Below are 15,775 nucleotides of genomic sequence, written 5' to 3' on the forward strand. Positions count from 1 at the left end.
CTGTAGTTAGCTCCTTTAGTGGTTTCTGCCATTGTTTCTATCTTCAAATATGATGCTCTATTACTTTCTCTTATTTTATCAACTTCTGAATTATTTATTGCTGTGCTACATGAGGCTTTAGTCCATATACCAAAAATTTCCATCTTTCTCTCAGTAGTTATATCTTTAGAAAATGTCTAAGTACACTTACAAATTTAAATAAGTTGCTTAAGTCTTCTGCTTCCATCCACTATAAACAGTTCCTCTTGCCTCCCCAAGCTGTAAGATCAGGATGTTTATGTGTCGTGCCTTCCTTTCACCTCCATTCCCTACTGTCTGGAAATTGTACTTTTAGTTTGTATAGTCAAGATCGATAAAGTTTACAGTCTCCTCTGTCATACATTCTACTAGCTGCTCAAAATCATGTCACGTTTCAATAGGTTTCATATTTGAATTATGTTGCTTGTATCATTTTTCTTACTCCTGGAAAAACTGATTTTGTTTTTTGCCCTGATGGACGAAAAAGCATGTGTCTTTTTTACCATATGGCTAATGTCTTTTAGCTTCTTAATTATTCCTTATACTTTTTAGAATCAATTATTTTCTTTTCCTTGCAGCAATTAATTTCCTGTTTTAAATTGCAGGGAGCTGTGCCTTTATAGTAAAATGTTCTGCTTTTCTGGAGGTTTACATTTCTTTCTTTTTTTCTTGTAAAGGCAAATCATATATCAATACAAAAATTCCCTCAAGTAAATAAAATTTCAGTTAGAAATGCAATAAATTCTATACGTGTGTAAATTGCTTTATGTTTTAGAGGTAAAATGTTAAACCTCAAAATTTGACTATGGCTTATAATTAACATTAATTATGTAATAATATTTAATTGGTAATGCTTCACAAATTTCAGACCAATCAAACATTGTGTCTGTTCCTAGTGATTATTATATTATAATCAAAAGAAAACAATGAGCAGAGATTCTTCCAGGCAAAATTCCTGCTAGAGTCAAAGCCATAGCTGAGAAAAGGGCCTCAGATGAATTCAAATGCTGTTTTCTGCTGAGATATGAGTAGACAGTGTAGGTGAAGACCTAATCTTTGTCATTTATTAAATATATGAAAGTATTTTGAGACTGAAAAACAGTTCACATATTCTTAGAGGCCAAGAATGAATAATGAGATATACAAGAAATAAACAAATTTTTCAGTCTGTTTCATTTAGCAAATAGTATTTAAATAAACATAAATTTCTAAAACACACACACAGAGACACACACACAGGTGAGTACATAAAAGGCCTGATTGGCCCTAGGACCAAACGGACATAAGGCACAGTAATTGTGCAAGCATAGCCATCCTTATCACAGGAATGCGCCCCGTTATGTGATGATTCAACTTTCCCATTTATCTAGCTTGCTGTAATGTTTGCATGCCAAGCAGGGAAGAGGGGCAACAGATTAGGCTTAGGCAAGGGGAAAAGCTGACATTGAAATAATTATGACAACTTACAGTACATGGTGTATAGAAAATTTGCAAAGTACTTTTCACATAGATGCTCATCTGCTTTCCATAACCGCTCTGAGAAGTGCATGTGGCTATATTAACTCCGCTTTCCTGCTGACAAAACTGAGGATCCAAAAAAGTTATGTTTTTCAAGGGAACTGCAGATAAGGAGCAGAGCTGGAGGATTCAAACTCAGGAAATATGGTTCTTAGTTTCTTTTCTGTTTATCACAACACTTTCTGTTTATCACCTGTTAATGTTTATAATGCAGACTCTATCTGCATAATAATGGAATGGTGCTGGATGCTGGAAAGACACATGCAAATGACTCATACAAGGTATTATTTAAACTGCACCACCCCTTCTAAAGGTCAGAGTGTAGTAAGGACAGAAGACCTGATCTTTGTCTTCACTATTTCCAAGACTGATTAAGGATATTCCCAGGATTTATAAGTATATGATTAAGGAGAACAATATTGTGTGTGTCTAGTACTCCTCACCACAGCCCCAGATAGATTGTGGTAAAAATTAATATCCAGAAAAACTTGGGAAAGTCATAAAATAAAATTGTGGGAATAAGAAGAGCCCTGGTTCCAGAGATAGGGAGAACTTGGCTACTGAAGCTAAGCCCTCCTCTGGCTCCCCCCATGGATTACAAATTTATATTTCTAGTCTCTCTATTATTTTACATGCAGTGCTTTCTCCAGATTCCTGAACCCTTCTAGATGCTGAATAACACTCCAGCATTACTCATCTGCCTGCCTGATCTCCCCTAACCACTCATCTGCCTGCCTGATCTCCCCTAACCACTCACCTGCTTGCCCGATTGCCCCTAACTGCTCACCTGCCTGCCTGATTGCCCCTAACTGCTCACCTGCCTGTCTAATCACCCCTAACTACTCGCCTACCTGCCTGATCACCCCTAACCCCTCTGCCTGCCTGATTGCCCCTAAACACTCATTTGCCAGCCTGATCGCCCCTAACCACTTGCCTGCCTGCCTGATTGCCCCTAACCACTGCCTTGGCCCCCACTGCCCTGGCTTCATCTGGAAGGACGTCCAGAATGATGTCTGGAAGGTTGTTAGGCTGTCCGGTCAAATTAGCATATTATGCTCTTATTATAGAAGATTATTATAGATTATTATAGACTAGAGGCCCGGTGTACAAAATTCACGCATGGGGGGGGGGGAGTGTCCCTCAGCCCAGCATGCACCCTCTCCAATCTGGGACACCTTGGAGGATATCCAACTGCCAGTTTAGGGTTAGGGTTTAGGGTTAGGGTTAGGATTAGGGGTTAGGGTTAGTGTTAAGGTTTAAGGTTAGGGTTAGGTTTAGAGTTTAGGGTTAGGGTTAAGGGTTAGAGTTAGGGTTAGGGTAAAGGTTTAGGGTTAGGGTTAGGTTCAGGGGGTTAGTGTTAGGGTCAGGGTAAGGAGTTAGGATTAGGGTTAGGTTAGGATTTAGGGCAGGAGTCCTCAAACTTTTTAAACAGGGGGCCAGTTCACTGTCCCTCAGACTGTTGGAGGGCCGGACTATAGTTTAAAAAAAAACTATGAACAAATTCCTATGCACAGTGCACATATCTTATTTTGAAGTAAAAAAACAAAATGGCAAAAACACCCACATGTGGCCCATGGGTCGTAGTTTGAGGACGCCTGATTTAGGGTTAGGGTTATGGTTAGGGGTTTAGAGATTGGGATTTGGATTAGGATTAAGGGTAATGGTTAGGGTTTAGGGTTAGGTTAAGGGGTTAGGGCTAGGGTTAGGTTTAGGTTAGGATTTAGGGTTAGGATTAGGGGTTAGGGCAGTGATGGGCATCCTTTTGAGCTTGGTGTGTCAAACTTCGCCAAAAAACTGAGCATAACTCCGGTAGTGTGTCACTTTGAGGAAAAAACATTATTTCGCAAATGTTTCATCCTCAGGAGCAGCAAATGTTTCATCCTCAGCATGCGGGCGCCTTAGCAGCCGCATGTCATCAGAAATGGCTACACGTGTCAGTGCTGACACGCGTGTCATAGGTTCGCCATCACTGGGTTAGTGTTACGGTTAAGATTTAGGTGTAGTGTTAGGGTTTAGAGTTAGATTTAGGGTTAGGGTTAAGGAATAGGGTTTGGGTTAGAGTCATGGTTTAGGGTTAGGGTTAGGTCATGATTTAGGGTAAGGGTTAAGGTTAGGGTTTAGCTTTAGTGTTAGGGTTAGGTTTAGGGTTAAGTTTAGGGTTTAGACTTTAGGATTGGGCTAGGGTTTAGGGTTAGGGAAAGGGTTTAGGGTTAGGGAAAGGGTTTAGGGTTAGGGTTAGGATTTAGGGTTAGGGTTAGGGTTAGGGCTAGGGTTAGGGTTAGGGCCAGGGTTACGGTTAGGGTTAGGGCTATGTTTATGTATTAGGGTTAGGGTTAGGATTTGAGGTAGGGCTAAGGTTAGGGTTAGGATTAGGTTTAGGGTTAGGGTTAGGGAAACAGTTAGGGTTAGGGTTAGGGCTAGGGTTTATGTTAGAGTTAGGGTTTGGGTCAGTGTGATGGTTAGTGCTAGGGCTAGGGTTAGGGGTAGTGCTAGGGCTAGGGTTAGAGTTACGGCTAGCAGTGTAGAGCCTAGGTGTAGAGCCTAAGACCTTCAGAAAACACAGATATTTACATTATGATTCATTAACAGTAGCAAAATTATAGTTATCAAGTAGCAAGGAAAAAAATTTTATGGTTGGGGGTAACCACAACATGAGGAACAGTATTAAAGCGTCATGGCATTAGAAAAGTTGAGATCCACTGCCCTAAGAGAAATGGAGTTTGAATAACTGACAAATACAAGTGCTGAGATTACTAATGTGCTTTGTCTTTGACACAGGGATGCCTGTCTTCTGTGAACAGTTATCCTATCTAATAAATATGGAATATGCAAATTGACCATAACTCTGAGACTAAGATAGTGGCGCCCACATCCAATAAGGTGGGAATATGCAAATTGACGCAACAAGGCAAAAGGCGGAAAGCGACTCTGGATGGAGCGAAGGCAGAAAGGTGGCTCCGGGCTGGAGCGAAGGTGGTGCCAGCAGCCAGGGGAAGGAAGGCCTGTTCTTGCAGGAATCTTTGTGCATCAGGCCTCCAGTAAAGATATGAAAGACTAACTTGTTAAGTTGCAAGTATGGTAAAATTTCAGACCCTTCTCTGTTCTTGACTCACATGAACTAACTGGATAACTTAACCAAGTAGAATATTTTTGAAAGCTAGTGGGTGATATTAAAAAGCTAAAATAGGAGAATAACACAGAATGACCGGGAATACTGCTTTAGTGAGGTGGGTAAAGAAGGCTGGCTTTGAAGAATCAACTCAAAGTTGAAACAATAATAATGAGAAAGAAAATGCCATTATAAAATTTTAGTGGAGAGAATTACGTAACAGGAAGAGCAAATGCAAAGCCCAAGAGGAAGCACCAGGGTTGGCCCATTTGAAGGACTGCTAGCAGGTAAATGTGGTGAAGGGTACAGAATGAAGGAGCAATGGTGGTGAGAAGGTTTAGTGAGTAAGAAGTAGAACCAAATCCTAGAGTACTCTGTAGGACTCAGAAAGGAAAGGGAAGCTGATGGAGGATTTTAAGCAGGGAGTGATGATCTGGTCTACAAAGATACCACTAGCTGGTATAAACAAGTTTGAGCAGAAGGATTAAAGGTAGAGTCAGAAATAAGTTAGGAGAGGATCAACATAAGGAGAGTTTGATATTTGTAGCTTGGATCAGCATTATCTTATATAACTAAGAAAATAAAAATCTATTACTAAAAATTCAGTTACAAAATTCTTCATAAAGTATTAACAAATTGAGTTCAGCAGCATATTACAAGGATAGCACACCATGACTGAGGGGAACTTATCCCTGCAATGCAAGGATGTTTCAACATATACAAATGAACAAATGTGACACATCCAATGAATAGATGAAATGTAAAAGTTACATAATCATTTTAATAGATAGTGAATAAGTACTTGATAATATTCAACATCCATTCATGTTAAAAAATCTCAACAAAGTAACTGTAGAAGGTCATAATGGTCTTGACATAATGAAGTTCATATATGGCAAGTCCAAAGTTAACATCATACTCAGTAGTAAAAGGTTGAAAGCTTTTCCTTTAAGATCATGAACAAGATAAGGGTGCCCACTCTTACCACTTCTATTTAACACAGGATTGTAAGTCCTAGCCAAAGGCATTAGGCTAAATAAATAAACAAATGACATTATAATTGCAGGAAGAAATAAACTTGTCCATATTTGCAGACATGATTATAGAAAATCCAAAATAATCCACCAAAACGCTGCCAAATTTAATCAACAAATATAGTGAAGTTCAGGATACAAAATCAACATATAAAAATCAGTTCTGCCCCGGCCAGTGTTTTCAGTGGTTAGAGCCTCATCCTGTACATTGGGGGAGTCTTGGGTTCAATTACCGGTCAAGGGCATGTACCTGGGTTGCAGGTTCACTCCCTGGTCCGACCACATGCAGGAATCAACCAATTGGTGTCTCTCTCTCACATTAATGTCTCTCTCTCTCTGTCCTACTCCCTCCCACCCTTTAACTTTCTCTGAATAGCAATGGAAAAACTATCCTCAGCTGAGCACTAACAAAACAAATCACTGTGAAAATAATAATATACTTACTTAAAATTTGCTAAGAAAGTAGATCTCAAATGTTCTCACACACACAAAATACAAAAAAGCTAACTCTGTGAGGTGATGGGTATATTAATTTGCTTGATTATGATAATCATTTAATAGTGTATACATTTATCAAAATACTTCAAATACATAACACTTTTTATTTTTTAGTCATCTGTCAAAACCCTGGGGAGGAGGGAGAAAGAGAAAATATACATTAGCTAGAGGCCCAGTGCATGAATCCGTGCATGTGTGGGGTCCCTTGGCGTGGCTGGCGATCGGGGTCGTCCAGCCGAGGGGAGGGACCACGGGAGGTTGGCCGTGGGAGCACACTTACCACCAGGGGGCAGCTCCTGTGTTGAGTGTCTGCCCCCTGGTGGTCAGTGCACGTCATAGCGACCAGTCAATGGGTCGTTTGGTCAACCAGTCATAATAGTCACTTAGGCTTTTATATATATAGATGGTAGAATTAACTTTAACTTACTACTCTCTTAATAATTTGTACCTTTGGAAGTTATTTGAAGTTTAGTTTTAGGTACTAATTTTCTGCTTAAAAGATGAAAAAATTGAACATTTTTAATAGTTCTTATCATTTTTGTTTCACTTTCTCATTGCAATTGCATAAATGAATGGCAGGTAAGAACTTTAGGGTGTGGAATCTTCTGGGGTAAGTCCATTCAGGAGTGCATTTTCTCTGCTCTGTTTTCTGTAGCACTAGGGGCCAGTGTGAAAAGTGTAGGCCTTCAATTAAGACAATAAAATGACTCTTCTGAAGAATTAATTGCCATGCTACAAAAGCATTTTTAATTTACAGTCCTCTATATCTCACCACAAATGTGTTTACTGCATCGCCTTGACCAATATGGCCAGATGAATAAGTCATTGTATATAGCATTGTACCTTTTTGAAAGAAAAAAGCAAAGTAATAATTTTTATATGTGTGAAAAATTTACTTTTGGATAAGGGGAGACAATATAAAATCTTACACTTAATTTAACTTTTATTTTTTAATCATGATTTTTTCAAAAGTTACTATATTATTCACCATCACATTTTAGTTTTTATATAAGTCTTTCTATCTAAATACCTGGTACCCTTTGATTTATAAACTTTAAAGAAGGTTATAAATTAGCAAAGGGTCAAATCACAAGAGCTGTGGAAGGAATAACAGGTCCAGAATATATTCATGAATACCAAAAAAATATAAAAAACAAGTTTATAATTTACAGCCGCCCTGAGGCAGCAATAACTAATACACTGAAAATCTACCCATTTTATGCATCTATTGTGCTTGTTTTACTACTTTGCTTTTCATAAAAAACACATTTATTTCAGTAACTGTCACTTCTTTTGGCATTTATGTGATCTCTGAGCTATGTGTGAAAATACACATATTTCTACTTTACAATTTTTATTGAAAAAATTATTTATTTTACAAATGTATATCAATGCCTTTTGTTCCATGCTCAAATTATTTTCATTGTTGTTTTTTTCTATCAGTCACTTCAGAAAATCAGTCTTTACAGCTATTCAGTTTAACATCTGCTTTAAATCTTTTTCAAATTGCTGCTTGAATGACATTTTATCATTAACTATGAAGAGGAACAAGTGGAAATTTTTAGAACACGGGTCACACCAAAAATTATTCAATAAGAATAACACTATAAATTACATTTAAATGACACTACCCTCATAAATAGAGTGTGCGATTCACAGATGTAACCTAATGAGTTTTCATATTGTTCCTGGGAGTCAGTGGAGTAGTGTGAACAAGTAATTATTTTCAGATATATGGTAGCAGTATAAACTTGAGCAGAGTAAACAGAAGAAGGTGGCCTCTTATTTTCCGAAATAATGGCCATAAAAAAGCCAAGGGCTGGATTTTATATTTTATTGAATAAAACTTTAGATAATAAGGCAAAGGAATGGTAGTAGATATCACCTGCTTTTGCCCACTTACATTAATTCCAGTATCTTCTTGTAAAAGCACCTGCATTTTTATTCATTTTCAGGTAGCGTATTTTAGCTGTAGCTGTCTATATCCCTAGTTTTGGAGATGGAGCCTTCATGCTGGCCTAGACCTTTAGAACCTTATTTCCTCTTAGATGTAGTAACTGATTCAATAATTTACAAGTAACCAATCTATATCCTCCTCAATCTTCCTGTGTGGATTATTCCCTGTATTAACAGCCTTGAATATTGCAGAGGTTGGAAGGAGTCATCTAAAGGGAGGGATCTAACTTTTGGGGAAGGGGAGGAACATACCTACCCATCCTAGGCTCCTCTGCTTTGCACTGTCTTAGAAGCCAAGACTGAAGACAGTAAGATGAGTTCTTGATTGGGATATTAGGCTGGGTAAAGTGTTGGCAAGAACGCCAAAGCCCATTGCTAATCAAAACAATTTCCAGACTAAGCTATAGATATAGGAATTGTAATTCAACAAGGCCTCTGAGGTAGACCAAATGTAAATTGCCTCTAGTTGAATTTAACCTAAAAAGAAATTGCATTAACCAAAGGACTTGTATGCATGCATATTAGCATAACCAATGGATACAGACACTGGGGGCTTGCCTGGGGTGGGAATGACTTGGGGGGGGGGGTCAATTGGGGAAAAAGGAGACATATGTAAAACTTTAGACAATAAATATATATATTGCTAGCCCTTCACACAAATCTGTGCACCAATAGCTCTCTGCTGGGCCGGGACGCTCAGCGCCCGATGCCCAGAGGCTCTCCGCAGCCCAGAGGCCTATCCGTGGCTGGGCATGGAACGCTTGGCTTGTCGCTGTGGCGATGATGCGTTTTCCCCCCTCCCTGCTCTGTGCCCGCTGCCCAGAGGCCCTCTATGGCCAGGATGGAACGCGTGCCTCATTGCTGCGGCGACGAAGCAAGCATTCCGCCAGGCCGCTCATGCTGCCCGCTCTCAGCGGCCGCCCCCTCCCCCTGGGATTGGGGGACTCGGCAGGGCTGAGAGGACTGGGCACCGCCATCTTGTGGCTATGGGTGCTGCCATCTTTGTGATGGAGTGATGGTTAATTTGAATATTACCCTTTTATTAGATATGATATAAAGACCTGGTGCATGAAAATTCATGCACTGGAGGGGGGTCCCTCAGCCCGGCGTGCCCCCTCTCACAGTCTGGGAGCCCTCAGGGGCGGGAGGTGACCTGGTGATCAGGGGAAGGTGACGCCCCCATCACACCTCTGCTGCTGGCACTGCCGGCAGCACAAGCCTCGGCCGGCCCTGGTTACCTGAGCCTTGGGTGGCCCTGGGCGGCTGGGCAGCCACCATCTGAAGCTTGCCTGTGCCTCGGACCGGCCCTAGGTGGCTGGGCAGACGACATCAGAGGCTTGCCTGTGCCTCGGACCGGCCCTGGGCTGCTGGGGGGCTGAGAGGACTGGGTATCACCATCCTGTGGCTGTGGGCACCACCATCTTTGAGGGCATGGCAGTCAATTAACATATTCCCTCCTTATTGGCTGCGGGCACCACCATCTTTGTGAAGGCATGACAGTCAATTAGCATATTCTCTATTAGATAGGATATATAGATAGGTACTTAAAAATAAATATGATTTTATAAAAAAAGAAGTTGCTTTGACAAGAAATTAGCATGTAAAAAGGAACTGTGATTGTTCATGCCCTTTGACAATCCCTGCAAATAACCCTCCATTTTTAACCCCCACCAAAGTTAAGAAATTAGTAAATGGTAAATTTGGTATCCACAATCAGTTACTTGATTCCAGAAATTGTGTTTATAACCACTTTGCATATTCCATCATCGCCCATGCTGGGAAGTTCTTATTCATTCAGCCACATGCAAAAAAGTATGCTCCAAAATTCTAGGCTTGAATTTGGATGCAATTTGTGGTATAGGTTGGATTGTCTATCTTTGAAAAGCAAGTGAACACTTTAGGTAAATGTGAAACCAGTGCAAAAGTTTTAGAAATACTTGCTTGTTAGGAACATGCATTTAAAAATATAATTTTTGTTTGTTTGTTTCAGAGCAGTTTTGGATATATACAAAAGTTGTAAAAATAATAGAGTTATGAAATATCACATGCCCAGTTTCCCCTATATTAACGTCTTACATTCGTATGGCACATTTGTCCCAACTAGTAAAAAAAATATTTGTATATTATTATAAACTAAAGTCCATGTTTTAGATTTCCTTAATTTTACCTAGCTGTGATCCCATCCAGGAGATCACATTACATTTATTCCTCACATCTCCTAAGGCTTTAATTGGCTTTGACATTATCTCAGACTTTCCTTTTTTTTGTTGACCTTGACAGTTTTTGATGAGTATTTGTCAGATATTTTGTAGATGATCTCATAAAGGGGATTTGTCTGATGTGTTTTCCACAATTAGACTTGGATTATTGGTTTTCAGGAGGGAGGCCACAGAGGTTAAGTGCCATTCTCATCACATCACATCAGGGATATACATTATCAACATGATTTATGACTGTTGCTGTTGATCTTTATCACCAAAGCCCTTATTGTTTGTCAGGTTTCTCCACCATAAAGTAACTCTCCCCCACCCCATCCTCTTTGGAAGGCATTCACCATGTGCACAGTACTAGAAAGTTATATTTCACTTCCTGGAGAGTGGATTATCTACACAAACTATGTCTTTACGTGGCTTGATCATTCATGCCTTCTTATTACTGAATAGTATCACACTAGAGACCCGGTGCATGAAATTCATGCATGGGTGTGTGTGTGTGTCCCTCAGCCCAGCCTGCACCCTCTCCAATCTAAGACCCCTCGAGGGATGTCCGACTGCCTGTTTAGGCCCGATCCCTCTCACAATCCAGGATTGCTGGCTACCAACTGCTCGCCTGCCTGCCTGCCTGATCACCCCTTAACCACTCCCCTGCCAGCCCGATTGATGCCTAACTGCTCCCCTGACAGCCTGATTGCCCCTAACTGCCCTCCCCTGCAGGCCTGGTCCCTTCTAACTGCCCTCCCCTGCAGGCCTGGTTCCCCCTAACTGCCCTCCCCTGCTGGCCTGGTCCCCCCCAACTGCCCTCCACTGCTGGCCTGGTCACCCCAACTGCCCTCCCCTGCTGGTCTGGTCACCCCTAACTGTCCTCTCCTGCCAGCCTGGTCACCCCTAACTTCCCTCCCCTGCAGGCCTGATCGTCCTCAACTGCCCTCCCTTGCAGGCCTGGACCCTCCCAACTGTCCTCCTGTGCTGGCCTGATTGCCCACAACTGCCCTCCCCTGCCAGCCATCTTGTGGCAGCCATCTTATGTCCACATGAGGGTGGCCATCTTTGACCACATGGGGGCAGCCATCTTGTGTGTTGGAGTGATGGTCAATTTGCATATTACCTCTTTATTATATAGGATTTTATAACTATACCACATTTCATTCATCCATTTACCTATTGAATGACATCTTTTTAAAAAAATATATATTTTATTGATTTTTTACAGAGAGGAAGGGAGAGGGAGAGAGAGTTAGAAACATTGATGAGAGAGAAACATCAATCAGCTGCCTCCTGCACACCCCCTACTGGGGATGTGCCCACAACCAAGGTACATGCCCTTGACCAGAATCGAAACTGGGACCCTTGAGTCCTCAGGCTGACGCTCTATCCACTGAGCCAAACCAGTTAGGGCTTGAATGACATCTTAATTGTCTCCTGTTTAAAGTGATTATTAATAAAACTACTGTGAACATGTGCATGTTTTTTGTGTTGATGTACGTTTTCAATTTGTTTGGATAAATATCTTGGAGTGTGATTGCTTGATCATATGGTAAAATTAAATTTAGTTTTGTAATAACTTCCAACTGTCTTCCAAAATGACTAACATTTTTCTATTGTTCATTGCTTGTATATATTAAGGCAATTGATTTTTTGCATATTAATCTTATATCCAATGACCTTGCTATACTTGTTAGTTCCAGTAAGTGTTTTGTCAGTTCTTTTGTCTTTTCTACCTAGACAATCATGCCATCTGCAATTAAAGTCCATTTTATTTGTAGTAGCTCAGAGTTTCAGTATAATACTAAGGTGGGCAAAGTAGGTTTACAATTATAATACAAATAAATAATACAAGAATAAGCTTTCACGTACTCACAACTGTAAGCCTACTTTTGCCCACCCTTGAATTGAACAGGGTTGGTGAGAGAGGATAGCCTTGCCTTGTTCCCAATTTTAGAGGGAATACATCCAGTTACTCACCATTAAGTATTATGTTAACTACAGATATATCATTACATTCTTTATCACGTTGAAGCAGTTGCCATTAATTTCTAGTTTTGTGAGAGTTTTTAATCATGAATAGATGTTGAAGTTTGTCAAATAGATGCTTTTTCTGCATTAGTATGAATATGTGGTTTTTCTTCTGTAGTCTATTGATGTGATGGAACTACATTATTTTCTCAATGTTGAATCACCCTCACACATTTGAAATAAATCCCACTTGGTCACGGTGTATAATTCTTCTTATACATTGCTGGATTGGATTTTACAATATTTTGTTGAGAATTTTTACATCTATGTTCATGAAAGATATCAGTGTATAATATTCCTTTCTTGTAATGTCTTTATCTTGTTTTGCTATTAGGGTAACTTTGGACTTGATAAATGAGTTTTGAAGTGTTGCCTCTGATTCTAAATTCTGAAACAGATTGTCAACAATTGGTATTACTTAATCTTTAAGTGCTTGGTAGAATCTACCAATGAACTTATCTGAGCCTGGTTCTCTCTTTTTCTTCGGAAGTTTAATAATTATTGATTTAATTCCTCCAATAGATATATGGCTATTCAGTTTATTTCTATGGGTCAGTTTAGGTAGTTTGTCTTTCAGGGAATTTCATATAATTTATGAAATTTGGTGGCATAGAGTTGTTTGCAATATTTAATTTCCTTTTAGTTTCTTATTTTGTTTGTTTTTTATTTCTTTATTTTTTTATTGTCTAAAGTTTTACATATGTCTCCTTTTCCCCCAATTGAACCTCTCCCCCATCCCTTCCCAGCCCGGGCAAGCCCCCACCACCCCAGTGTCTGTGTCTATTGTTTATGCTAATATGCATGCATATAAGTCCTTTGGCTGCTCTCTAGGCGCCCTCCCCCCATTTGTCTCTAGAGCGATCTATTCTTATTCATCAAATTATGTTGATCATTATATCCCACATATGAGTGAGATCATGTGATATTTATCTTTGCTAGTTTCAATGGGATGGCTAGTAATGACACCTCTTCCATTTCTGATAGTGGCACTTTTTGTTTTCTCTATTTTTAATTAGTCCAGCTAGATGTTTAAAATTTTGCTCTTTCCCTTCCCCCTACAACAACCATCATTTTGTTTAGTTGATATTCCCTGTTGTTTACATTGGTTTCTATTCTACTTTTTTTTCTTAAGTAGGCCTTAAATTTATTTGCTATTTTATATGGTGGAAACTTGGGTTATTATTCCTCTTTAATGTATGCATTTAATGCTGTCAACTTCCTTTATGCATTGCTTTAGTTACAGTGCACCAATTATGTAAACTAGTCTTTTCAGTTTAACTTCCAAAGCAAGCCTAACCATTAGCTTTGTATTCACATCAGGCACCTTATGCTTTCCCTTCTTAACCTCTGCTTAACTGGCTTTGCTTTCTGATGGGGCTCCGCTGGTTGTGTGTGTGACTTCACCCTGCCTTTTAAGAAAGTACTTGTCAATGTTGGCATTTCCAGTCAGAAATATCAGATACGGTATTCTATTTTGTCTTTAAAATATATAAGCCTTTTTCCAAGCCTCCTGGCAGGGTGCTAGGATAAGGAAGTGATAAAGCCTAGCATGATGCTAGGATAAAGAAATAATCAAGAAGAAAATGAAGCTGAAATCCTCATATGCATAGCTACTTGGGAATCCTATATAATAATCCTATATAATAAGAGAGGGATATGCTAATTAGCCTGGATATGCTAATTAGTCACGATCAGTCAGGCACTTAATAGTTGCCAGTCAGGCGCGGCCCAGGAGAGGCCCCCAGCGGAAGTGGCCACTGGTGGGGGTGCGCGGGGGCCCACAGCGCTGCCCAAACTGGAGGCGCCCCAGCTGGGGGTTGAGAACAGGCACACCACGCTGCCTGGCCTCGGAGCGGCCCCAGAAGTGGCCCCCTGCGAGGCCGTCATGATCCCGCGCTCCTGGTTCCTGGATGACAGAGGGAAATGCCAGAACTTCAGCAAACAGGCCCCCGAGGTCCTAAATGAGTATTTCTATTCCCACCTGAGTAACCTGTATCCCAGTGGGGAGGCTGAGGAGGAGCTCGCCAACAAGTGTGGGATCACTGTCTCTCGGGTCTCCAACTGGTTTGGCAACAAGCGGATTTGCTATAAGAAAAATATTGGCAAGCTTCAAGAGGAGGCAAACATCTATGCCATCAAGACCGCCGTGTCTGTCACCCGGGGGGCCACAGCCACCAGCTCCCTGATACCCCCTTCCTTGGCAGGCTCTGGCGGCTCTTACAATCTTTCAGGATCTGGAGACATGTTTCTGGGGCTGCCCGGGCTCAATGGAGATTCCTGCCCTTCTTCCCAGGTGGAATCACTCCGACACTCGATGGGCCCAGGGGGCTACGGAGAGAACCTGGGGGAGGCCCGATGGACAGCCCTCGGGAAATGAGGGCAAACGGTGGCTGGCAGGAGGCTGCGACCCCATCCTCAGTGACGTCCCCAACAGAAGGACCAGGGAGCGTTCCTTCAGACACTTTCAACTGATCTCACCCCTCAGGCCTCAGGGTGGGGCCTCACGAGGTGACTCTTGATGAGAGGACAAAGGCATCCAGAGGACAAGCCCCAGACACAAGAGAAGCACAAGATGGAGAAGGGCAAATGGGTCACCCTACCCCAGCCGACTCAGTGCCGGGGTTGCTGACTACATGGCAAGGAGAAGGGGGTCCCCTAAGGGGAAGGTGGGGTCTGGCTCCCCTTTTTTCCCTTCTTTTCAATCTTTTTCTCTCCCCATTTCTTACACAGAAACACACCCAGAACCTTATCTTTCAGATCCTCTCTCTCATAGACACATACACAACTATTCCGTTTCTCTTTCTCATAGATACATACACAACTATTGTTTCTCTATAGACACATATACATTCTCTCTCTCTCAGACACATATATGACTATTCTCTCTCTCTCTCTCTCTCTCTCTCTCTCTCTCTCTCTCTCTCTCTCTCTCTCATTTTACTCATTCTCTCTCCCCCACCCCTTATCTGCTCTGGGATCTGTGGAGACGCCAGCCTTGCCCTACCTACCAGAGATGCCAAAAATGGGGACACAACTTCTGAACAGATGACCTGGCCATGCCCCCAGGTCTCCCACCCCTCCCCCTGCAAACAGCTTTATTACCTCACTAGAGGCCCAGTGCACGAATTCGTGCATGGGTGGGGTCTGGCCAGTCCGCCCCTATCTGGCCGGGCCAGCCAGGGGGCAGGGGATGCGGGAGGTTGGCCAGCCAACCCCGCACCCTGGTCAAACTCCCGATCGAACTCCCGGTCAAGGGGATAATTTGCAAATTAGCCTTTTATTATATAGGATATGCAGCTCATCTTAAACCAATAGAATTGCTCAGTGGGGGAAAAGAAAGGAAGGGAAGGAGGGAGGGAAGAACTTTATAAAGGAGTCAGTAGACAGCAGAGTTAAAGAAGGAAAGAGGA

At 41.5% G+C, this 15,775-nt stretch overlaps 1 pseudogene across 1 annotated transcript; it reads left to right on the plus strand.

The window, feature by feature from the left end:
- The first annotated feature begins 6,745 nt into the window (after window positions 1-6,745).
- On the plus strand, window positions 6,746-14,837 carry LOC307107827 (pre-B-cell leukemia transcription factor 2-like; annotated as a pseudogene). The gene is made up of 2 exons: window positions 6,746-6,756; window positions 14,076-14,837. The product of its transcript is annotated as a pre-B-cell leukemia transcription factor 2-like (transcript).
- The last annotated feature ends 938 nt before the right edge of the window (window positions 14,838-15,775 follow it).

This window comes from Cnephaeus nilssonii, assembly GCF_951640355.1.
Source record: "Cnephaeus nilssonii genome assembly, chromosome: 12".
In the NCBI taxonomy this organism is placed as follows: Eukaryota; Metazoa; Chordata; class Mammalia; order Chiroptera; family Vespertilionidae; genus Cnephaeus; species Cnephaeus nilssonii.